This window comes from Kogia breviceps, chromosome 12, assembly GCF_026419965.1.
Source record: "Kogia breviceps isolate mKogBre1 chromosome 12, mKogBre1 haplotype 1, whole genome shotgun sequence".
NCBI lineage: Eukaryota > Metazoa > Chordata > Mammalia > Artiodactyla > Physeteridae > Kogia > Kogia breviceps.
In genome coordinates, this window is record NC_081321.1 from 62586512 (window position 1) to 62611847 (window position 25336).

At 37.5% G+C, this 25336-nt stretch overlaps 1 protein-coding gene across 10 annotated transcripts in view; it reads right to left on the reverse strand.

Annotated features, from left to right (window-relative positions):
- The window catches only part of OSBPL8 (oxysterol binding protein like 8), a 163869-nt gene that overhangs the window by 121641 nt on the left and 16892 nt on the right, over window positions 1-25336 (reverse strand). The gene's annotated exons all lie outside the window — the stretch shown is intronic.

The window sequence follows — 25336 nt, forward strand, 5'->3', positions numbered from 1 at the left end:
TGAAATTAGAACACTCCATAACACCATAAACAAAAATAAACTCAAAATGGATTAGAGACCTAAATATAAGAGCGGACACTATAAAACCCTTAGAGGAAAACATAGGAAGTACACTCTTTGACATAAATCACAGCAAGATCTTTTTGGATCCACCTCCTAGAGCAATGGAAATAAAAACAAAAATAAACAAATGAGACTTAATGAAATGTAAAAGCTTTTGCAAAGCAACGGAAACTACAAACAAGATGAAATATTTTCTCAGAATGGGAGAAAATATTTGCAAATGAATCAACGTACAAAGGATTAATCTCCAAAATAGATAAACAGCTCATGCAGCTCAATATTAAAAAAACAAACAACCCAAACCAAAAATGGGCAGAAGACCTAAATAGACATTTCTCCAAAGAAGACATACAGATGGCCAAGCACATGAAAAGCTTCTCAACATCACTAATTATTAGAGAAATGCAAATCAAAACTACAATGAGGTATCACCTCACACCAGTTAGAATGGGCATCAACAGAAAATCCACAAACAACAAATGTTGGAGAGGGTGTGGAGAAAAGAGAACCCTCTTGCACTGTTGGTGGGAATGTAAATTGATACAGTCACTATGGAGAACAGTATGGAGGTTCCTTAAAAAACTATAAATAGAACTGTCGTATGACTCAGCAATCCCACTACTGGGCATATATCCAGAGAAAACCATAATTCAAAAAGACACATGCACCCCAATGTTCATTGCAGCACTATTTACAATAGGCAGGACATGGAAGCAACCTAAATGACCATCGACAGACAAATGGATAAAGAAGATGTGGTACAGATATACAATGGAATATTACTCAGCCATAAAAAGGAACAAAATTGGGTCATTTGTAGAGACGTGGATGAATCTAGAGGCTGTCATACAGAGCTAAGTTAAGTCAGAAAGAGAAAAACAAATATATTAATGCATATATGTGGAAGCTAGAAAAATGGTACAGATGAACCAGTTTGCAGGGCAGAAATTGAGACACAGATGTAGAGAACAAACATATGGAAACCAAGCGGGGGGAAGTGGCAGTGGTGGTGGTGGTGTGATGAATTGGGAGATTGGGATTGACATATATACACTAATATGTATAAAATGGATAACTAATAAGAACCTGCTGTATAAAAAAATAAGTAAAATAAAATTCAAAAGCTCCCAAAAATGTAAAAAAGAACAGCTGAAGTAATATCTAATTACTACACAGTTTATTTTTCTTAAAAATGGGTGTGGAAAAGGGGTAGATTAGGAAATTAATTTTCTAGTTTTAAAATAAACTTTAGTTACATCAAGATTCTATTATATCTATAAAACATGGGACATTTTGTGGAGTTGGATACAGAGAAGAAATTATTTATGAGTGACAGAACATAATTCACTTAAAGTCATATAAGCTTCTCTAAAGATATCAATCAACCCAACCTTCAGAAAGCTGCATTAAGACCCCTCTTACTATACATTCATACTTCCACTTTTAAAAGCTCAAGAGAAGAAAACATCATACCAAAGTAAACTATGGAGCTCCACGTGTTTTAAAAGGAATTGCAAAATACAAATGAACTTATTTACAAAACAGAAATAGACTCACAGACACAGAAAACAAACTTGTGGTTACCAAAGGGGATAGCGGAGTGAGGGGGAGATAAATTAGGAAATTACCATATATAAAATAGGTAAACAACAAGTGCCTATTCTATAGCACAGGGAAACTATATTCAATATCTTGTAATCACCTATAATGGAAAAGAACCTGAAAAAGAATATATGTATGTATGTATATATACATATATAACTGAATCACTTTGCTGTACACTTGAAACTATCACAACATTGTAAATTAACTATACTTCAATTTTTAAAAAAAGAAATAATACCAAAATAGCCCATAGAAACATTAACCAACCCAGTAGCAACCAGACCCCGACACCCAGACTGTGGTCTCTAAACAACATTTCTCATTAAAAGACACCAGGGCTTCTTGAAAAAATGGCATATTCCAGATCTAAGACAACAAATATATGAGATGAGCCTAGAGTATCTTGTATTCCAGAGAGCAAGAAAGCTATTCAAAGACTATTGGAGTCACATAATGAAGACACAGGAGCCAACTTGAAGGGGCTACCAATAGCCAAAGAAGGGAAAAGTTAAGTACTGAAAAAAATGAAATAAATTAAAGGGATATAGAAGCTTTGAACAGTGGATTTAAAAACTTGATTGGGCTTCCCTGGTGGCGCAGTGGTTGAGAATCCGCCTGCCGATGTAGGGGAGACGGGTTCGTGCCCCAGTCTGGGAAGATCCCACATACCGCAGAGCGGCTGGGCCCGTGAGCCATGGCCGCTGAGCCTGTGCATCCGGAGCCTGCTCTCCGCAAAGGGAGAGGCCACAACAGTGAGAAGCCAGCGTACCACAAAAAAAATAAATAAATTTAAAAAAAAAAAAAAAACTTGATTAACTGACCTATAAATTTCACTGCACCCAACAACCGCAATATATTCTTTTCAAATATATGTATTTCCAAATTTGACTACATGCTGGGCCAAAATGGATAATAAAAGGAGAATGTGGAAAGGAATGCACATTTCATTCGTTTAAAGCTCCTCCCTTTTCTTCTCACTCTCTAACTGCAGCTTCCTTTGGTGCACTGAGCAGTCTGAGCCTCTCCTGCCCTTGTTAATGTGCCTTTGCTCTAATCTCTAGCTAATCTCATGCCCTTCTCCCATTTTTTTCCAAGCCAAACCTCTTGTCTCTTACATTAGGAGTTGTTGGGCAGGAGTTGTTCCAGCAAAGCTGCCCTCCATTATAGGTCAAAGGGCATCAACCTTAAGGGAGAGCACAAGACTGTCCAGTACCTTTATCAATTTAGAGGGCTCAGTTGTAACTGGCAACGATTTTCTGATTAAATAATTTTTTACTGTTTTTTTTCTCAAGTGGATGTGAATTTTAGTTTTAACCTAAAAACATGTGCCTTCTGGGAGGGATAAATTAGGAGGTTGGGATTAACATAGACACACTACTATATATATGATAGATAATCAATAAGGACCTACTATATAGCACAGGGAACTCTACTCAATATTTTGTAATAACCTATATGGGAAAAGAATCTGAAAAGAATAGATACATGTACAGGTATAACTAAATCACTTTGCTGTACACCTGAAACTAACACAACATTGTAAGTCAACTATATTCCAATATAAAAATTTTTTAAAGAATATAAAAAAATAAAAATATGTGCCTTCTAAGTACCCTACCCACATTTAGATAAAGGTAAGACTGAAAAACAGATAATACCTTACTTATGTCAGGTAGAAAAATAAGATTCCAAATAGTGTCTTTCAACTAATCATTTCTGCACTGACTTCAATACTCACTCTGACACCACAGCTTTTATCACAATTGTGTAAAACTTATGACGGAGAGTTAACAGAAGTAGAGTAAAACTCAGAAGAAACACGACACATTCTTGAATTAATGGAAAGATGCCATAGGTCAGATCACATTCTCAAAACACAGCTCCATGCATTAAAAGGCCATAATAAAATGACTAACACACAACAAACATTAGTTCTGACTGCAACACTGGAACTATAAAAGAATGACACCTTTTGATCATAGAAGCACCCGGTAAAAAAGTACAGAGGATTTTCTCCTCTTGGCGTCATCACAAATTTATTTCTGAATGGGACTATGGGCATAGAAACAAATGGCTAAAAATTTAGTCCAAAAAGGTATCATACAGATTTTTTAAAACTTGATTTAAAACTAGTTTCATTCAAACTGATTTATATATGTAGACAGAACCAATGTTGTAAGAGATATAGATAGATAAATTATGGATGGGTGGATACATAGATAATCCTCAAAATGTCATTACTTTCATATTATTTTCTTCTTTGCATTTAATAGTATATTGGGATAGTAGGAAACATCAGGGGACAAGCAGAGTCTCAACAACAGCAGCAAGAGACAGGCTAATATTTGATTTAGAGCGGTGTTTCTCTAAGTATGGTCTGAGGAGCGCCCCCGTCATAAGCATATAGAGCACTTGTTAAATATGCAAATACCCAGGCCCCTCCTGGACGTATTAAATCAGAATCTCCAAGAGTACAGCCTGGGATTCTCCATTTTAACACATTTCACATTAAAACTTGGGAGCTCCAGGTTTCAAGTACAGACTCTGGAGTCAGACTTTCTGGATTCAAAATTCAGCTCTACTGAATAGTTGTTCTACCACAGGCGAATTATTCTGCATCAGTTTCTTCATCTGCAAATTAGAGGTGATGATAATAATAGTACCTATGTCATAGGATTATAAAAGAACTAAGTGAGTTAACATAGAAAGTCCTCAGAACTGTGTTGGGCACAACATAAGTGCTACCTATACAAATGCAACAGGCATAACTAAGTTAACCAGGATCCAAATTACTATCAATATTTTTTTTAAAACACACAATATATCTCTAAAAATTAAAACTGTTCAGCAGTGTACTGGCACATCTCATACCACCATACCAAACACTGGTAGACACTGCCACAAACTGTTTCATCCTTATGTTCATTATCAAGGCATGCACTTTCCCTATCCTGATGTAGCATGATGAGATATACAGAATATTAGTAATCCTCATTTCAAGTCCACACTTCTCTTGAGAACTAGCTGTGGACCTTTAGACAAACTATTTTATATCTCTGGACCTCAATTTCCTCATAAACAAGATTATGAAACTAAAATGGCCATTACTAAGGCTTCTTGCAACTCTAATATTCTACAATTTTTACCACTTGTGTAACTACTGCTGACATAATCACTGCAATGTAAAAGAATATAAATTGTAAGGTACCGTCTCAAATTTAAGGGCCATACTAGACCTTCCTTCAGAGTAATATATTAAGGGGAAAAAATAACGTGAGGTAACTTACAATAATCACAACAAATCAATGAAGTACATTACAGTTTTCTACGTTTTTTCAAATTCACCTGAAATCTTTTACCCTACATGATCAGTACAAATAGCTCCTCAAGAAAAAAAAAAAAAAAATCAGGTCAAGTAGGTAATCAAAGCAATATTTATCTATCTTACATATTTTATTACAACTGAAATACATTCTCTCTCTCTGTCTCTCTCTCTCCAATCCTTTAATGGAAAGGCATCTTCACTGAGTATGGATCTGCAGATTAGAATTGAGCATCATCTTCCTTGCTTAAACCACAGCTATAATACATCGTCTGAGATCACTAGGGTCAGTTCTTTAAAATGAAACAAAACTTAAACGTACTTGCAAATTCATCAGTTTAGAGACGCCTCCTAAATGTTTACAATTAGTTCTCCTATGTTTTCTAGTTATCTAGTTATCTAATGCACACTAAATCCCAAGGGAGCAATGTGGATGGGCCCAGATGGATGCTCTCAGAAGTAGTGGGTTACAACACAGAAGAATTCTGAGCTAAGGAAGCCCATATTTCTTATGGGCTGCATAATGGGCAGTTAGCGTGTGTGCCCTTTGCTCCAGAGGAAGACACCATCTCTGTCTTCCTAGGCTATTCACTATACAAACATCCTTGAAAAGACAGTCCAGAACAAAAGGCAGTCAGTGCTTTACTTGAAAGATATGCAGAACTGCAAGACACCATGAGGGATTGTCTTCCAACAGTTTTTTCATCCCTATCTTACCCAATACAACATCCTGTAACATTTCACCTTGTATTATATGTGTTATTATTGATAGGTCAAATCACTAGTGATTCACAAGCCACTCCTAAGAGCACTTTGGCAAATGTCTACTGAGGAGTGATTAGCAGAATTTTTTCTGATTTTAAACAATTTGAAGAATCTTTTTACATATAAATCACACCTCATCAAGTCCAGTGTTAATTACTGAATGAATGCACTGAAGTCATCTACCACCCAAAAAAGATTCAGGGATCAAAATGGTAACATAGGACCCCCAGCCTCTGTCCTCCCACAAAGATCAACAATTAGACAGCTATTCATGAACAAAAACAGCTCTAGGAAAGATCTGGAGTCCACATAAGAAACTTCAACAACATAATAGAACCACCACACAAAAAGGGAAAGAAAACAGCTTCGTTTTGTTTTTATCATCCATCTCCTAGGCCGGCACTGTTTAGCACCAAGGGGAAACTCCCCAGCTAGAAAGAGTTCCCATGCCAGGAAAGGGAGATCAGAGTAAGCAACCAGCTTCCCCAGCCTTTTCCAGCAGTGCACAAAGGAACTGCTTTGATTTCACCCCACCCAGAGACCAGCAAAGCTGAGATATATAGAGATGGCTAGGAACAAGGAAGAATAGCAGGGGTTACCAAGATCAGCCACAAAGTGGGTATAACCACAGTCCCACTTGCTCTTCAAAGGACCTGAATTTTGAAGCTTTCTCAACTGAAAAAACCAACGGCCAGCACAGCCACCACAGATCACCTGCAGATTTCACCAGCTTTTGTCCCATAGTTATTTGTGTTCACCAACAACAGTTGCCTGAGTCCCTCCTCGTTCCCGCCCCTCACCTCACCTGCCCCACAGGAGCCCAGGACCCACACCAAATACCACCCCAAACCTCTGTGGCTGCACGACTGCAAGATGCTGCCTAGGGCTTCCCTGGTGGCGCAGCGGTTGAGAATCCGCCTGCCGATGCAGGAGACATGGGTTCGTGCCCTGGTCCGGGAAGATCCCACATGCCGCGGAGCGACTGAGCCCGTGAGCCATGGCCGCTGGGCCTGCGCGTCCGGAGCCTGTGCTCCGCAATGGGAGAGGCCACGACAGTGAGAGGCCCGCATACGGCAAAAAAAAAAAAAAAAAAAAAAAAAAAAAAAAAAAAAAAAAAAAAAAAAAAAAAAAAAAAAAAAGATGCTGCCTAGACTCCCATGGCTGACCTCCACCGCCACATGCACGCTCCAGGCTAGCCCTCCAGCTGCGCACTTGCATGCCACTGATGCCTGTCATCAGCTTCCACTGTCATGAGCATTCCTGGGGAAGACTGTGCAGCCACGGAAAGTCACTCCAACAGCCAGGGCCACCGCAGCTGCTTATGGGTCTAGATCACACTTTATTTTCTGTCACTGACCTGCATCACTGTGCTCACCTGCAGCTAGCCCCTCCAGCTGTGCACCTGCACTTCCTAGCCCAACCCCCATCACTGGTCTCCACTGTCATGCACCTGTGGCAAGACCCTGCAGCCATGGTAGTGTCTACTGACAGCCAAGGTCTCCCCAGGTATTGGTGTACCGACAGATGATCCCAACCCTTACTGCCTACCCTGGGCCCCACCTACATATGTGTCAGCAACCTCACCTGCCACAACAAAGGTACTTGCAGTTAGGTGATCCCTGCAACTGAGCATGTTCATACCATCAGTTATAGCCACTGCCACTACTTGCCCTAGACCCTAGACACTGGGCCTGAAGGCACTGCTGAGGACCCCAAAAAGCCCTTGAAGCCTCAGCAGATCCTTGCAGTGCTAACCAAGGACCACACAGTTCTTGAGGCTGTGGATCCCAAGAGCCTGAGCCAATTAGCCACCATGTCCCCTCAGGCCCCAGTGCTGCCACGTGACCCCACCCTTGGTGCCACAGACCACTAGACTTGGGGTTCACAGCATGCTCCAGCATACCCCCAACTGCAAGTGAAAATCTTCCCTTACTGAAGTCAGTCCATGAAGTCATGAAGGGTAACTGCTTCTTCAAATGCACAGATACCTACACAAGGCTACAGGGATCATAAAGAAAAAGTGAAACATGTATCCACCAAAGGAATACAATAAACCTCCAGTAACTGGCCCCAAAGAAATGGAGATGCAGGAATTGCCTGACAAAGAATTCAAAATAATTGTCCTAAAGATGCTTGGAGAATTACAGGAGAGCACAGATAAAAATTTAACAATGTCAGGAAAACAATACAAGATGAGAACACTCAATACCAAAAAACAAACAAACAAAAAACAAAGAAAAAAAACCCAAACCACCCAATTAAAAAAATAGGCAGAAGATCTAAATAGACATTTTTCCAAAGAAGATATACGAATGGCCAACAGACACATGAAAATATGTTCAGCATTTCTAATGATCAGAGAAATGCAAATCAAAACCACGAGATATCACCTCACACTTGTCAAAATGGCTACGATCAAAAAGTCTACAAATAATAAATGCTGGCAAGGATGTGGAGAAAAGGGATCCCTAGTACACTGTTGATGGGACTGTAAATTGGTGCAGCAACTATGAAAAACAGTATGGAGGTCCTCAAAAAACAGAAAACAGAACTACCATTATGATCCAGCAATTCTACTGTTGGGTATATATCTGAAGAAAATGAAAACACTAATTCAAAAAGGTACTTGCACTCCAATGTTCATAGCAGCATTATTTATAATAGCTAAGAAATGGAAGCAACCTAAATATCCATCAACAGATGAATGGATAAAGAAGATGTGGTATATATATATACACAATGGAATATTTTCTCAGCCCTAAAGAAGAAATTGTGCCATTTGCAACAACATGGATGGACCTGGAGGGTATTATGCTTAGTGAAATAAGAGAAAGACAAACACAAATGAATGCATATTACAAAACAGAAACAGACACAGATATACAGAACAAACTAGTGGTCACAGTGAGAATGGTGGCAGGGGAGGCAAAATATGGGTATGGGATTAAGAGACATAAACTACTATGTACAAAATACATAAGCAACATGGATATATTATACAGCAAGGGGAAATACAGCCACCACTTTGTAATAACTTTAAATGGAATATAATCTATAAAAATATTGAATCACTATGTTGTACACCTGAAACAAATATAATATTATAAATCAACTATACCTCAATAAGAAAAATAAACAAATAAAATAAAATATTGTAACCTAGGGAAAAAAAAAACAACAAGATGAGAATTCACCAGCCAAGACATAAAAAAGAAACAAAAGAATTTTGGAGATGAAGAATACAATGACTAAACTGAAGAATTCAACAAAGCTTCAACAGCAGCCCAGAGCAAGCAGAAACAGAAGAAAGAATCAATGAGCTCATAGGCAGATCTTTTTATATTAGTCAGTTAGAGGAGAAAAGAAAAAAAAAAAAACCTACTAATGAAGAAAGCCTATGGGTCTTATGAGATGCCATCAAAAGAAACTATGTATCATTGGAATTCCAGAAGGAAAAGAGAGGGGGGAAGGGGTAGAAGGCTTATTTAAAGAAATAACAAATGAGAACTTCCCAAACTTGGGGGAGAGTTGAATGCCAAGTTCATAAAGCTAATAGGTTACCCCAAATTTTCAACCCAAAATCCAAGACACATTATAGTAAAATGATCTAAAATAAAAGACAAAAAGAAAAAAATTTTAAAACAGCAAGCGAAAAAAAATGTTCTTGCATTCAAGGGAACCCCCGTAAGTCTATCAGCAGATTTCTCAGCAGAGACCTTGCAGGCCAAGAGAAAATGTAATGATATACTCAAAGAACTGAAAGAAACTGCCAACCAAGAAAACTTTACCCAGCAAAGTTGTCCTTCAGAAATGAAGCCAAGATAAAGGCTTTCCCAAACAAACAAAAGCTGAGGGTGTTTATCATCACTACACCTGTCTTAAAAGAAATGCTGAAAGAAGTTCTTCTAGTTGAAACTAAAGGACACTAACTAGTAACATGAAATTAACACACTGTTAAAGGCAGGTATACAGTTAGGTTCAGAGTATTCTAATACTGTAATATGGTGCTGTGTTAACCACTTAACTTTAGTATAAAGGTTAAAGGACAAAAGTGTTGAAAATAGATACAGCTACAACAATTTTAAATGAATACACAATATTAAAAGATATAAAGTATGACATCAAAAACATAACACATGGCAGAAGGGAATAAAAAAGCTGAGTTTTTGTATGAAGTCAAAGTTAAGTTGTTATCAGCTTAAAATTGACTGTTATATCTATACAATGTTTCAAGCAAGCCTCAAAGTAACCACACACAAAAATCTATAGAAGATACATACAAAATAAAGAGAAGGGAATCAAAGTATACCACTATGGAAAAGCATCAATTCACAAAGGAAGACAACAAGAGAGAAACAAAGGAACAAAGCAACTACATAACAGCCTGAAAACAATTAATAAGATGGCAAAAGTAAGTCCTTACCTATCAATAATTACTATAAATGTAAATGCATTAAATGCTCCAATCAAAAGGCACAGAGTGGTTGAATGGATTTTAAAAAAAGACCCAACTACATATTGCCTACAAGAGATTCACTTTAGCTTTAGAGACACAGATGATAATAGTGAAGGGATGGAAAAAGATATTCCACACAAATAAAAACCAAGAGATCAGGGGTAACTATACTTATATCAGACTAAACAGACTTTAAGTTAAAAACTGTAACAAGAGACAAAGAAGGTCATTATATAATGATAAAGGAGTCAATTCATCAAGAGAATATACCATTTGTAAGTATATATGCTCCCAACATTAGAACAACTAAATACATTAAGCAAAAACAAATGATCTGAAGCAAGAAATAGACAGCAGTACAACAATATTAGAGGACTTCAATCCCCCAACAATGGATAAATCATCCAGACAGAAAAGCAATAAGGAAATATTGGATTTGAACTAAACTTTAGATGAAATGAACCTAACAGACAAATATAGAACACTCCATCCAACAGCAGCAGAATACACATTTTTCTCAAGCACATATGGAACATTCTACAGAATCAATCATATATTAGGTCATCTTAGCAAATTTTAAAAGACTGAAATCATACCAAGTATATTTTCCAACCACAATGGATGAAGCTAGAAATCAATAACAGGAGGAAAACTGGAAAAATCACAAATTTGTGGAAATTAAACAACAGACTCCTGAAAAATCAATGGGTTAAAGAAGAAATCAAAAGGGAAATTAAAACAGTATCTTGAAGTAAATGAAAATGGAAATACAACATACCAAACTATAGGATGCAGCAAAAGCAGTGCTAAGATAAAAGTTTATATGGATAAGAAACAAGAAAGATCTCAAACAACCTAACTTTATACATCAAGGAAACTAGAAAAAACAAAAACTAAGCCCAAAGTTAGCAGAAAGAAGATACTAAAGATCAGAGAAGAAATAGATCAAATAGAGAATAGAAAAACAGTACAAAAGAAACAGTGAAACTAAGAGTTGGTTTTTTGAAAAAAATAAACAAAATTGACAAACCTTTAGCTGGACTTACAAAGAAAAAAGAAGACAAATAAAATTATAAATAAAAAAGGAGACAATACAACTGACACCACAGAAATACAAAGCTCAATAAGGGACTACAATGAACAATTAGATAACAACAAATTGAACAATCCAGAAAAAATTAATAAATTCTTAAAAACATACAACCTAGCAAGTCTGTATCATGAAGAAACAGAAAATCTGAACAGAACAATAACAAAAAAGGAGAGTGAATCAATAATCAAAAACCTCCCAACAAAGAAAAGCCTAACACCAGATGCCTTCACAGGTCAATTCTACAAAACATTTAAAGAATTAACACTGGGACTTTCCTGGTGGTCCAGTGGTAAAGACTCCACCTTACAATGCGGGACGTAGATTTGATCCCTGGTTAGGGAACTAAGATCCCACATGCCGCAAGGCAACTAACCCCGTATGCCACAGCTACTGAGCTCGAGTGCCTCAACTAAAGCCCATGCACCACAACTACAGAGCCCACACGTCCTGGAGCCTGCGCACCACAACTAGAGAAGAGAAAATCCGCATGCCACAACTAGATTGAAGCCAGCTCACCACAACGAAGAGCCCACATGCCGCAACAAAAGATACCACATGCCTCAACCAAGATCCCACATGCTGCAACTAAGACCTGATACAGCCAAAAATTAATGGAATAAATAAATAATAACTAAATCTTATTTAAAAAAGAATTAATACCAATTCTTCTCAAAAATTAGAAAGGAGGGAACACAATTTATCAGGTTAGCATTACCCTCATACCAAAGGCAGATAAGGATTCCACAAAAAAAAGAAAACTATAAGCCAATATCATTGATGATTAAAGATGCAAAACTTTTTAGCAAAATAGTAGCAAACAGAATTTAAAAGCACATTAAAAGATCACATACCATGATCAAGTAGGATTTATCCCTGGGATGCAAGGATGGTTCAACATATGCAAATCAATAAATGTCACACACCCCATTTAAAGAATGAGAGTTAAAAATCATACGATCATCTCAAAAGATGCAGAAAAAGCATTTAACAAAATTCAACATCCTCTCATCATTAAAAAAAAACCCTCAACAAGTTGGGTATGGAAGAAACATATCTCAACATAAAGGTCATATATGACAAACCCACAGCTAACATCATACTCAGCAATGAAAGACTGATAACTTTCCCTCTAAGATCAGTAAAAGACAAGGGTGCCCACTCTCACCACTCCTATTCAACATAGTAAGAGAAGTCATAGAGCAATCAGGTAAGAAATAAAAGGCATCCAAATTGGAAAATAAAAAGCAGAAGTGTCTCTGTTTGCTGATGACATGATTTTGTATATGGAAAATCCAAAAGACCACCAAAAAAACCATTAGACATAATAAATTAATTCAGTAAAGTTGTAGGATACAAAATAGCTATACAAAACTCAGCTGCATTTCTATACATTAACAATGAATGATCTAAAAAAGAAATAAAACAGTCTTATTTACAACAGCATCAAAAAGAATAAAAACACTTAGGAATAAATTTAACCAAGGAGATGAAAGATCTATGAACAAAACTGTAAGACACTGAGGAAAGAAACTGAAGACACAAATAAATGGGAAGATATCCCATGTTCATGAAGAGCTAATATTGTTAAAATGTTCCTAGTATACAACACTACCTATAGATTCAATGCAATCCTAATCAAAATTCCAATGGCATTTTTCACAGAAATAGAAAAAGCAATACTAAAATTCACATGGAACCACTAAAGAGCCCAAATAGCCAGAGCAATCTTCAGAAAGAAGAACAAAGCTAGTGGCATCACACTTCATTCCAAACTGCAAAGCTATAGTTATCAAAACAATATGGTACTGGCATTAAAAAAACAGGCATAGATCTATGGAACAGAATCAAGAGCCCAGAAATAAACCTACACATGTATGGTCAACTAATAATATTTGACAAGGGAGCCAAAAATGCAAGAGTGAAACTGAACTCCTATCTTACACCATACACAAAAGACAAAGATATTGTCTCATACCAGTTAAAATGGCTATTATCAAAAAGACAAGAGATAACAAATGCTGACGAGGATATGGAGAAAAGGGAACTCTGGTGTAGGTTCCCCCCAAATTAAAAGAGAGACCATACTATCCAGCAATTCCACTTCTGGATATATATCTGAAGAAGATGAAATCATTATCTCAAAGAGATATTTGCTCTCCCATGTTCATCTGTGGCATTATTCATAATAGGTAAGACATGGAAACAATCTAAAAGTCCATCAACAGTTGAATGGTTAAAGAAAATGTGGTATATATGTACAATGGAGTATTACTTTGCCCATAAAAAAAGAAGGAAATCCTGCCATTTGCAACAATATGATGGACCTTGAGGGCTAAGTAAAATAAGTCAGACAAGAAAAGATAAATCCTGTGTGATCTCACTTATATGTGGAACCTAAAAACAATGAACTCATAGAAACAGAGAGTAGAATGGTGGTAGCCAGGGGCTGAAGGGAGGGAGAAATGGGAAGATGTTGATGAGAATGTACAAACTTCAGATATAAGACAAGTAAGTTCTGAGGATGTAATGTACAGCATGGTGACTATAGTTAATGACACTTTATTGTGCACTGAAAGTTGCTATGATAGTAGAGCTTTAATGTTCTTACCATAACAACAATGAAAAATGGTAATTATGTGAGGTAAGGGATGTGTATTAACTAACCTTTCTGTGGTAAATATTTCATAATATATATATATATATATATTTCATAATATATATATTTCATAATATTATTATGAAATATATTATATTTCATAATAATATTTCATTATATATACATAATATATATATATATATATATCATATATATATGATATAACCACAAATCATCACATTGTACACCTTAAACTTATACAATATTATATGTCAATTATATCTCGATAAAGCTTGGGGGTAGAGGGGAGCATGTTAGCTCTTCTTTTTGAAACCTTGGCATCATGATAGTACCTGGTACATAGCTAACACTGAAAAAAAAAGAATTCATTAAATGAATAAAGGAAAAAAATATTTTTAAAGTAATTGACTCAATAATTTAAATCACTTATTCAAATAAGGGTATGAACTAAAGACAGGGGAAAAGCAACTGAAGTACAAAGCAGACCAGTCTTAATAAGTGCTGTTTTATGATCATAGCAAACCTATAAATGCTGAAGGTCCCAAACCCAAGTTCAGCCAAAAAACAGTTAATACTGTATGATAAGATTAAAGAAATATTATATCAACCTAGAAACTGTAATAATTTTGTTTTGTTTTTTTAACCTTTCCATATCTACTTCCCCTTCCTGTGATAATGCACCTTGATCTTCCTTTGAGGAAAACATCCCTCATCCAAAGTATGCAATTGGTGCCCCGCCCTCTCCTAACAAAAAGCAGGCAATAAACCCAAGCCAGACCAAACAGTCCCTATCTGTCTCAATCTCTGAAATCTCTGAATCATGAGCAGAGTGATCACATGAATGGAAAAGCAAAGAAGAAATATCTTAATGGAGGCTCCATAAAGATTATCCATTGCTTCCTGCTCTCTAGATCTCTGGAGCTGCTCAAGCATCTGTTCTTTCTAAAACTCAGTTTTTCAGCCTTTACTTCAAGAGTACGAGCTTATCATTCTAGTGATTTATTTAAGTTAGCCAAAGAACCCTAAATGGACATAGATACTACTTCAGCCACTTGTAACCACAATAAGCGACCTTTGAATAATAAAACAAAGTGAAAGTTAACTTCAAAGTATTTTAAAATGTATTTACAGAAGTGAAATCAATGTCAGACCTAGAACATAAAACACCATATATGCAATACAATAGCGTAATATTCACCTATGTATTTCTGGCTAGGTGCTTTAACTTCATTAAATAAGAGCTACCATAAAAACATCATGCAAGGGCTTCCCTGGTGGCGCAGTGGTTGAGAATCCGCCTGCCGATGCAGGAGACACGGGTTCGTGCCCTGGTCCGGGAAGATCCCACATGCCGCGGAGCAACTGAGCCATGGCCGCTAGGCCTGCGCATCCGGAGCCTGTGCTCCGCAACGGGAGAGGCCACAACAGTGAGAGGCCCGCATACCGCAAAAAAAAAAAAAAAAAAAAAAAAAAAATCATGCAAGATCAGGTTTTTATCAGAATCATAAGGAGAAAAGATTGTGTTTAATCAGAAATGTGATCTCTACCTCAATTTTAGTTTGCATCTTATTACCCAAGGTGCTTCATCTGGAGCTCCCGCTTCAAATTTTCTCATTCACTATCAAATGAAAGATCTGTGGTCAACTGCATGATTAGTACTAAGAGGAGAAACATATCTAAAAATATCTATTCAAGAAGCTGACTGACATTTCCATTTGTCTGACTGATCTTGTAATCTACTGCAGTCTTTATGAAACAAACACACAAAGTGATGACAAACCCTTCTAAGGCCCTGGACCGCAATCAACCTATAACAACAACTTAAAAAGGGAAAGTTATTAACATACCTCTACCTCATCACCTACCTGGTTTCTAAATTTCTAAGTTGTGTCAAGTGCAAAGCTAAGAAACATCTTTCAGAGGAGAAATGTGATTTCAGTAGGAAGAAAAAATACACACATACTTCTACTGTCGCCTAGGACTTATTATTCACTAGAAGTTAATTAAAATGCATAATCCAAGGAATTCCCTGGTGGTCCAGTGGTTAGGATTCGGCACTTTCACTGCAGAGGGCCAGGTTCTATCACTGGTTGGGGAACTAAGATTCCACAAGTCGTGTGGCATGGCCAAATAAAATAAAATAAAATAATCGTAAGTGAGATCCATCAACATTTCCAGTATGTGAGAAGTGAAGAAAATGGATACAAAATAAACAGAAGACAAAATCACTGTCTGGTGAAGTACACAATATAATTGGAAGAACCAAATATACACATGTAACATGTATTATTGATTTGACAAATAAAAATCAGTACATAATTGAATATGTGTTACATTTACCTTTTCTCCTATTAGTTTTACTCTTAAGTGAGGCAAGGTGGTTTAAGAAGTGAAATATGAAAGAATGTGCCCACTGTTCTGAAACCAAGAACAATGTTCACTAACCCAGCATCTTTTATATGTAGTCAGAAACTAAATTAAATGCAATCTGTATCTAACAATTTTCTTCAATTCAACTGTCATCAGAGTTCTTCAAATATTCATGCAAAAGATTGCTTTAGGCAAGGCTGGGACATTTCTGTTAAAAAGAGACAGGAGAGGGCTTCCCTGGTGGCGCGCTGGTTGAGAATCCGCCTGCCGATGCAGGGGACACGGGTTTGTGCCCCGGTCCGGGAAGATCCCACATGCCGCAGAGCGGCTGGGCCCGTGAGCCATGGCCACCGAGCCTGTGTGTCCGGAGCCTGTGCTCCACAATGGGAGAGGCCACAACAGTGAGAGCCTGCGTACCACACACACACAAAAAAAAAAAAAAAAAAAAGAGAGAGAGACAGGAGAAGAAGGAAAAGAAATATATGATCTTAAAGTAATTAAAAAGTGTTACAATTTCATTTCCTGTCAAGTGTCAGATTTGCTATTTATACACTTGGCTTCTGATACACACTTCTGCTGCTGCAGCCCCAATTTGCTGATCTTCTCAAAAATCATATAGATGTACCAATGGAATGTAGAATTGCTTACTGTCAATGATAGTGAGACAAAGGAAGAACCTCAACTGCTCATTACTTCCAGCCAGCTGAAAGTAGTTAACATCTTCCGTAATACAAACAATATCTGCCCTGGAAAATACCAAGCACATGGCCCCTGCTGATGGCAATATCTTTGAAAGCAGAAACTAACAAAAACAAATGAAAAACAAAAATCAACAACACATACATAAACACAAGCAGTGAGGGCAAGGGAGTAAATTATGCAAGGATGGACTTCTGGCACAGTGGTTAAGAATCCGCCTGCCACTCTATTTACAATAGCAAGGACATGGAAGCAACCTAAGTGTCCATCAACATATGAGTGGATAAAGAAGATGTGGCACATATATACAATGGAATATTACTCAGCCATAAAAAGAAACAAAATTGAGTTATTTGTAGTGAGGTAGAGGGACCTAGAGTGTCATACAGAGTGAAGTAAGTCAGAAAGAGAAAAACAAATACCCTATGCTAACACATATATATGGAATCTGAAAAAAAAAAAAAAAAGATTCTGAAGAACCTAGGGGCAGGACAGGAATAAAGACACAGACGTAGAGAATGGATTTGAGGACATGAGGAGGGGGAACTGTAAGCTGGGATGAAGTGAGAAAGTGGCATGGACATATATACACTATCAAATGTAAAATAGATAGCCAGTGGGAAGCAGCCGCATAGCACAGGGAGATCAGCTCAGTGCTTTGCGATCACCTAGAGGGGTGGGATAGGGAGGATGAGAGGGAGACACAAAAGGGAGGAGATAAGGGGATATATGTATATGTATAGCTGATTCACTCTGTTGTAAAGCAGAAACTAACACACCATTGTAAAGCAATTATACTCCAATAAAGATGTTAAAAGTAAATAAATAATAAAAGTGAAGATTAAAAAGAAAAAAAAAGAATCTGTCTGCTAGTGTGGGGGACATGGGTTTGATCCCTGGTCCGGGAAGATCCCACATGCTGAGGAGCAACTAAGCCCATGCACCACAACTACTGAGCCTACGCTCTAGAGCCCGTGAGCCACAACTACCGAAACCCATGCACCTGGAGCCCATGCTTCACAACAAGAGAAGCCACCGCAATAAGAAGCCCATGCCCCCCAATGAAGAGTAGCCCCGGGGCTTCCCTGGTGGCGCAGTGGTTGAGAATCCGCCTGCCGATGTAGGGGACACGGGTTCGAGCCCCGGTCCGGGAAGATCCCACATGCCGCGGAGTGGCTGGGCCCGTGAGCCATGGCCGCTAAGCCTGCGCGTCTGGAGCCTGTGCTCCGCAACGGGAGAGGCCACAACAGTGAAAGGCCCGCTTACCGCAAAAAAAAAAAAAAAAAAGAGTAGCCCAGGCTCACCACAACTAGAGAAAGACCACGCACAGCAACAAAGACTCAATGCAGTCAAAAAAGAAAAAAAAAGAAAAATTAGGCAAAGATATTTTTTTAGGGCTTCCCTGGTGGCGCAGTGGTTGAGAATCCGCCTGCCGATGCAGGAGACACGGGTTCGTGTCCCGGTCTGGGAAGATCCCACATGCCGCGGAGCGACTAAGCCCGTGAGCCATGGCCGCTAGGCCTGCGTGTCCGGAGCCTGTGCTCCGCGACGGGAGAGGCCACAGCAGTGAGAGGCCCGCATACCGCAAAAAAAAAAAAAAAAAAAAAAAAAATTTTTAATTTTCAAAATGATGTTGGGTTGGGGGATTTATATTACCTCTAAAAATTATAAAAATAAAGTAAAAGAGTATGATATTGGAATACCACATATATATCAATGGAACAGAATAAGAAGTCCAGAAATGGATCACATGTACATGTTCAATTACTTTTCAACAAAGGTGCTGAGAAAATCCAATGGAAAAATAGAAAATATTTTCAATAAAAACTAGATATTAAGTAAAAGGAAAAGACCTTGGCTCTTACATTAAACACAAAAATTAACTCAAAATGAAACACAGACTTAAATATAGAAACCAACACTATAAAACTTCTACAATAAAACACAAGAGAAAATCTTCACAACTTTGGGGTAGGCAAAAATTTCTTAGGAGACCTAAAGCACAAACCATGAAAGAAAAAATTGATATGTTGAACTTCATAAAAATTAAAAGCTTCCCCTCTCCAAAAACAGTTAAGAAAATGAAAAGGCAAGGCACAGACTGGGACAAAATATGCACAATACATATAACTGACAAAGAACTAAGATCCTGACTATATAAAAAAGTCTTGGGCTTCCCTGGTGGCGCAGTGGTTGAGAGTCCGCCTGTCAATGCAGGGGACGTGGGTTCGTGCCCCGGTCTGGGAGGATCCCACGTGCCGCGAAGCGGCTGGGCCCGTGAGCCATGGCCGCTGGGCCTGCACATCCGGAGCCTGTGCTCCGCAACGGGAGAGGCCACAACAGTGAGAGGCCCACCTAGCACAAAAAAAAAAAAAAAAAAAAAAAAAAAAAAAGTCTTAAAAGTCAGTAAGAAGAAGAAAACACCAATTTTTAAGTACACAAAAAATTTTAGGGCTTTCCTAGTTGCACAGTGGTTAAGAATCCGCCTGCCAATGCAGGGGACATGGGTTCGAGCCCTGGTCTGGGAAGATCCCACATGCCGCGGAGCAACTAAGCCCGTGCACCACAATTACTGAGCCTGCACTCTAGAGCCCGCGTGCCACGACTACTGAAGCCCACATGCCACAACTACTGAAGCCCGTGTGTCTAGAGTCCGTGTTCCACAACAAGAGAAGCCACTGCAATGAGAAGCCCACACACCGCAATGAAGAGGAGCCCCCGCTCACCGCAACTAGAGAAAGCCCGCATGCAGCAATGAAGACCCAAGGCAGCCAAAAATAAATAATAAAATAAATAAATCTCTTTAAAAAAATTTTAATTTACCAAAAAAAGATACAATGACCAATAAACCTATGAAAAGGTGTTCAATACCATTGGTCACCAGTGAAATACAAATGAAATACTATGAGACACTACGACACAATAACTAGAATGGCTAAAAAATTTTAAACTGACAATATGTCTTGATGAGGATGGAGGGCAACTGGAACGCTCATATATTTTTGGTGGGAATGCAAAATGGTACAGCCACTCCTAGACAGTTACAGAGGAAAAATGGAAATATGTCCACTCAAAGACCTATACATGGATTTTTCATAGCAGCCTTATTTTTAATAGCCAAAATCTAGAAAAAGGTCAAACTGTCTATCAACAGGTGAATGGTTAAACAAACTGTGGTATATTCCATTCTATACAACTGAACACAATCTAGCAATAAAAAGAAACAATTTTAAAGACATGCTGAGCCAAAGAAGTCAGATAAGAGTATATATTCTATGATTCCATTTATGTGAAATTCTAGAACAAACAAAAAATCTATAGTGGACAGAACCCAGATGAGTTATTGCCTGGGGGAGAGTGGAGAATAAGAGACCTTAGTGGGAGAGGGCAGAAGGGATTTGGGGGACTGATGAAAATGTGGTTGTTACATGGGTGTATACATTTGTCAAAATGCAGACTATATTCTTTAAATGGGTGTATTTTATTCTATGTAAACTATACCTGAATTTTTTAAAAATTTAAGTGCTGTTGGGAAGTTAAATTGTAGAGAGCAGGAAAGGAAAGACTACAAAAAGAAAGGCAGAATGACATTGTAAAAAGCTGTATTTTTTTAAAATCACAAAAAAAGTTCAAATTATGGCATAGCTAAAACTAGGAATATAACAGGGAATTTATTTAATTTCACCTGTAAAATGGGAGTAACTCACAGGATAGCTATGAAAATTAAATGAGATAGATAACACTATACCTGGTACATCACAGAGACACAGCTCAGAATAGTTGAATCTATATCTACCCATGTGAAGTGTTAAGGTGAAACCAAGAAAATAAGTGATAGTTACATGGAATAAAGAGTCTCTAGACGAAATAATTTTAGATGCCAGTTTTCAAAGCAGAAAAGGAAGTGGATGAAAGGATGCAGGTGGAGGGAATGGTAATGTGCAAAAGAATGGAGGCGGAAAGAGTGTAGGAGATGGCAAAATTAGCATGCCTGTGGCAGCAAGTCCATATATGGGAGTAACAAAAAAAACAGGGTAATCTTCCCATCTGATGCAAGTATTCATTTAAATTGTACAGTAGGACCCAGAATAGAAACTTCATCCACTTGATGCTATGATACAAAATAAATATATTCAACTATTTAAAATAGGATAAAAAAGACAAAGTTCTTTCAGTTGAGAAAATATGAATACTTACAATCATCAGCTTCATTCTCTTGGAGGTCAGCCATAGTTCTTCCTCCAAAGAAAAAGTAATTATTAAAATGTAATTATAGCTAAGCAACATATGGACTTGCTGTGTAACTGTCATTGTGCTCCTGAAATTTTGAAAGCCTTCACATTTTCCAGACTCTGAATTCTGTAAGTGACTGTTATTTTGGAAAACAATACAAACAAATCTCCCCAAAGAACTATGAACTACAAGAATTATCTCATGGCATACTACTTAAAAGGTATCAGAATGCTACATTTTAAGAGGCCTAATGTGACCAAGATTAAGATTCTTGGGTATTTATAATTTTGAAGTATTTTTACATGTATACATTTTAAAGTGTTTAACAAAAGAATGCAGGGTTTGCATTCTTATGGCATTTAAACTAAAATATTGATTAAGATTTTACATATGTGGCAGAATAATTCCTTTCTATATTTTATATACATTAAAGTGTTTTTTCAGTGCTTTGTATCTGGAAAGACACAGCCAAAATACTAATAATTTGAGCTAATTTAGTTGCCAGAATGAGAGAAACGTTCAGAAATGCTGAATGAGAATGAGAGGCACAATGAGAATGTAATATTAAAGGGCAACAATGCTGACCTTTAAACCAAGTAGCAGCAATGTAGCTATGGTGAGAACAACAAAGCTACAGGATTGAATCAACTGAAGTCTCTTACTGAGAAAGGATGTTATATAGTGACAGTCAGCTAACAAACAAGGTTTTATCTGCTCCACTTACATAAGAGAAATATCCAGTTAGAGGCCTTGGCCCAGAGTAGAACATATAGAGAATAAAGAATGACCTTATCTACCTTTGCTTTCTTGAGCCCATATGTTATACATCAAAGTAATAGCTGAAGTATCAATGAAGACATAAAAAAATTATTGGTATGTTATATCATTCAGAATCACAAATGCTTTTTTCCTTAAAAGCTACTTTTCATGATAATAGTATTTTATACTATAAAATACTTTTCAAAGCATTTCCTATATGTACACTAAAAAAGGAAGTTCCTATTTTAAAGAAATATAAATTAGAAAATAAAGTTTTTATAATAAGATTGGCAATAAAATATTAAAATCCACCACTGTTTTTTGTTTGTTTGTGTTTATTTATGTTATTTATTTATTTATTTATTGGGTATATACCCAGTAGTGGGATTGCTGGGCCATATGGTCATTCTATTTTTAGTTTTTTTTGGTTTGTGTTTATTATTGAAAAGCAGATTCTGGGAGGTTGACACTGTTAAAGACTATTTATTGTTTTTAAAATGAGGATTGTGAAACTTTTTATCTTTATTTTTATTTTTTAAAACATCTTTATTAGAGTATAATTGCTTTACAATGGTGTGTTAGTTTCTGCTGTATAACAAAGTGAATCAGCTATACATATACATATATCCCCATATCCCCTCCCTCTTGCATCTCCCTCCCACCCTCCCTATCCCACCCCTCTAGGTGGTCACAAAGCACCGAGCTGACCTCCCTGTGCTATGCAGCTGCTTCCCACTAGCTATCTAGTTTACATTTGGTAGTGTATATATGTCAATGCTACTCTCTCACTTCATCCCAGCTTACCCTTCCCCTCCTCGTGTCCTCAAGTCCATTCTCTACATCTGCATCTTTATTCCTCTCCTGCCCCTAGGTTCTTCAGAACCATTTCTTTTTTAGATTCTATATATATGTGTTATCATACGGTATTTGTTTTTCTCTTTCTGACTTACTTCACTTTGTATGACAGACTCTAGGTCCATCCACTTCACTACAAATAGTTCACTGTCATGTGAAACTTTAAAAATCAAACACCTTCAACATAATTAAAGGGATGACAGGAAACATGAGAGCAGTCCTTTTAAGTATAGTTCAAAGGCTTTATCACTGTAAATAAACTTATTTTATTTAGAGGTGGGAAATTTGCCCATGGTGCATCTGCATTACTCAGATTAAACCTACGAGGAAGTGGTTCAAAATTTAAAGGAATAAGAAAGTCTCTTATGAGAAGCCCTAAGAGCTACTATTGGATAAGTGGAGGGGAAAAAAGTTATCCTGAATCTCTTGCTTAGAGTGTGAAGTATATTTGGGGCTATCCACATTAGAACCATACCACCCAGCAGCCAGGTATATAGAAAAAAGAATACATGTATCAATAAAAATAAACTGGGCCTCCCTGGTGGCGCAGTGGTTGCGAGTCCGCCTGCCGATGCAGGGGACGCGGGTTCGTGCCCCGGTCTGGGAAGATCCCACATGCCGCGGAGCGGCTGGGCCCGTGAGCCATGGCCCCTGAGCCTGCGCGTCCGGAGCCTGTGCTCCGCAACGGGAGAGGCCACAACAGTGAGAGGCCCGCGTACCGCAAAAAAACACAAAAAAACAAACAAACAAAAATAAACTAAAGCGCTCCCTGGGCAAGCCACTGTTGGAGTCATTCATTTTCTCAATTATTCTTCTTTATACTTATTTGTGTCTCTACCTTAATAAAATCCTATTTGGAAAAATATAGCTAAATTTTTTAAAAGAGTTTAAGCTCAAAAATCAAATGAAAAGGGCAGAGAAATTCAAAATCTATAAAGGTGACAAGAAAATATTAGAAAAATACAAGCTAAAGATTAGGAATAAGAAAAGAGGCCCTAAAAGTTTAATGGACAAAGAATACTATGGATAAAAAAAGATGAAAACAATTTTTAAAAGATAATGAAAAGGAAATAAAATCAGCAACCTGAGACACTGAAAGCAGGAAAATAAAAAACATCTTTTAATAAACGTAATAATAAGAAAAACAGAGCAATGCTAATTCAAAAGCCAAACACCTTCACTCAGAGATTCTTCAAACTAAGACTGCTTTGCCTTCTCAAGTTTTTTGTGAAAATTTTACTTAGCAAATAATTGCAAAGTTGAAAGCTAAAGAACAGAAAGCACAGCTCCTGGCCTCATACCAATGGCTCCTATCCCTAGTGCCCTGGCTTTTCTAAGCCACTTATGTGAGAAGATGACACAATTCCTTAAAGAATGCTGAGCAGTCCCAGTTGTCTTATCTCCCATGAACAATCATGGGTAAAACCAAACGAAGACCCAACAGACCCACCCATATCCCACACCCCGCAAAAAAAGTGGTGTGAATTTGCAGTCAAAAATTTAATCAGCTCTCTAAGAAAGCTCTTTTTTTTTGTTTCAGGGGTCAGTGCTTATCCTAAAAGCAGCAGGCACGCCTACTACTGACACGAGTAAATGACAGGAAATCATCTTTGTGAATCTTGTTTCTAACATGCTTCCCCCCCCCCACTATTGTGTTTTTAATTTGGCAAGAACTTAACCCTTTAAGTATTCACAGGTGGGTTAAGATAATCACTTCCTATATAAAATTCCGGGAAATGTCTGCCTTTTGAAATCCTAGCATTCCTAAACAAACTTTAGAGCTATTAGAAATCTTCAAATCAATAACTCACTATCTCTAAATTTTACAGATGAAGAAACTAAACACAGAGGGATTAAGTGACTTGCCCAACATCATGGAGCAAAAAGAGACCCGAACCCAAGTCTCTTTAAGTCTCAGTTCAATGTTCAAAGAACAAAATATAAATTCAATGGGAGGAATTACTAGGATTCAGCCTTTTAGAAGTAATATGTATTGACTGGCGAAAAAACTGCAAAACAGCATTACATTATAATCCCAGCTCTATTTTTCAAAAAATTATACATACACTTACATATATACACACACACAGAGAGAGAGAGAGAGAGAGAGAAAGGGAGAGAGGGTGGGCGGGGGGAGGGAGAAAGGGAAGAATGTCTGGAAGAATAATACCAAATTGGTAATATGTGGACTATTCTGGGACATAAAGCGAGGTCTAGTGGCAATAGAAACTAACTTTATGAGTTTCTGTACTGTTGAATTTTACAGACAGCATATGTTGATGGAATAATCATGTTTTTGCTTTTTAAAAAATTTAAACAAAAATTTTTCACTGAGAAAATGCATCTCAAAATGGCTTGTCTCCTCCTCCCCCTCCCCTCTCTTGTGTGTACACACACACACACACACACACACACACACACACACACACACAACTTGAAAGACATTACTTTGTAACTGGGGTTGACCTTGAAATTATCTTAATTTGGCTTCACATTAAA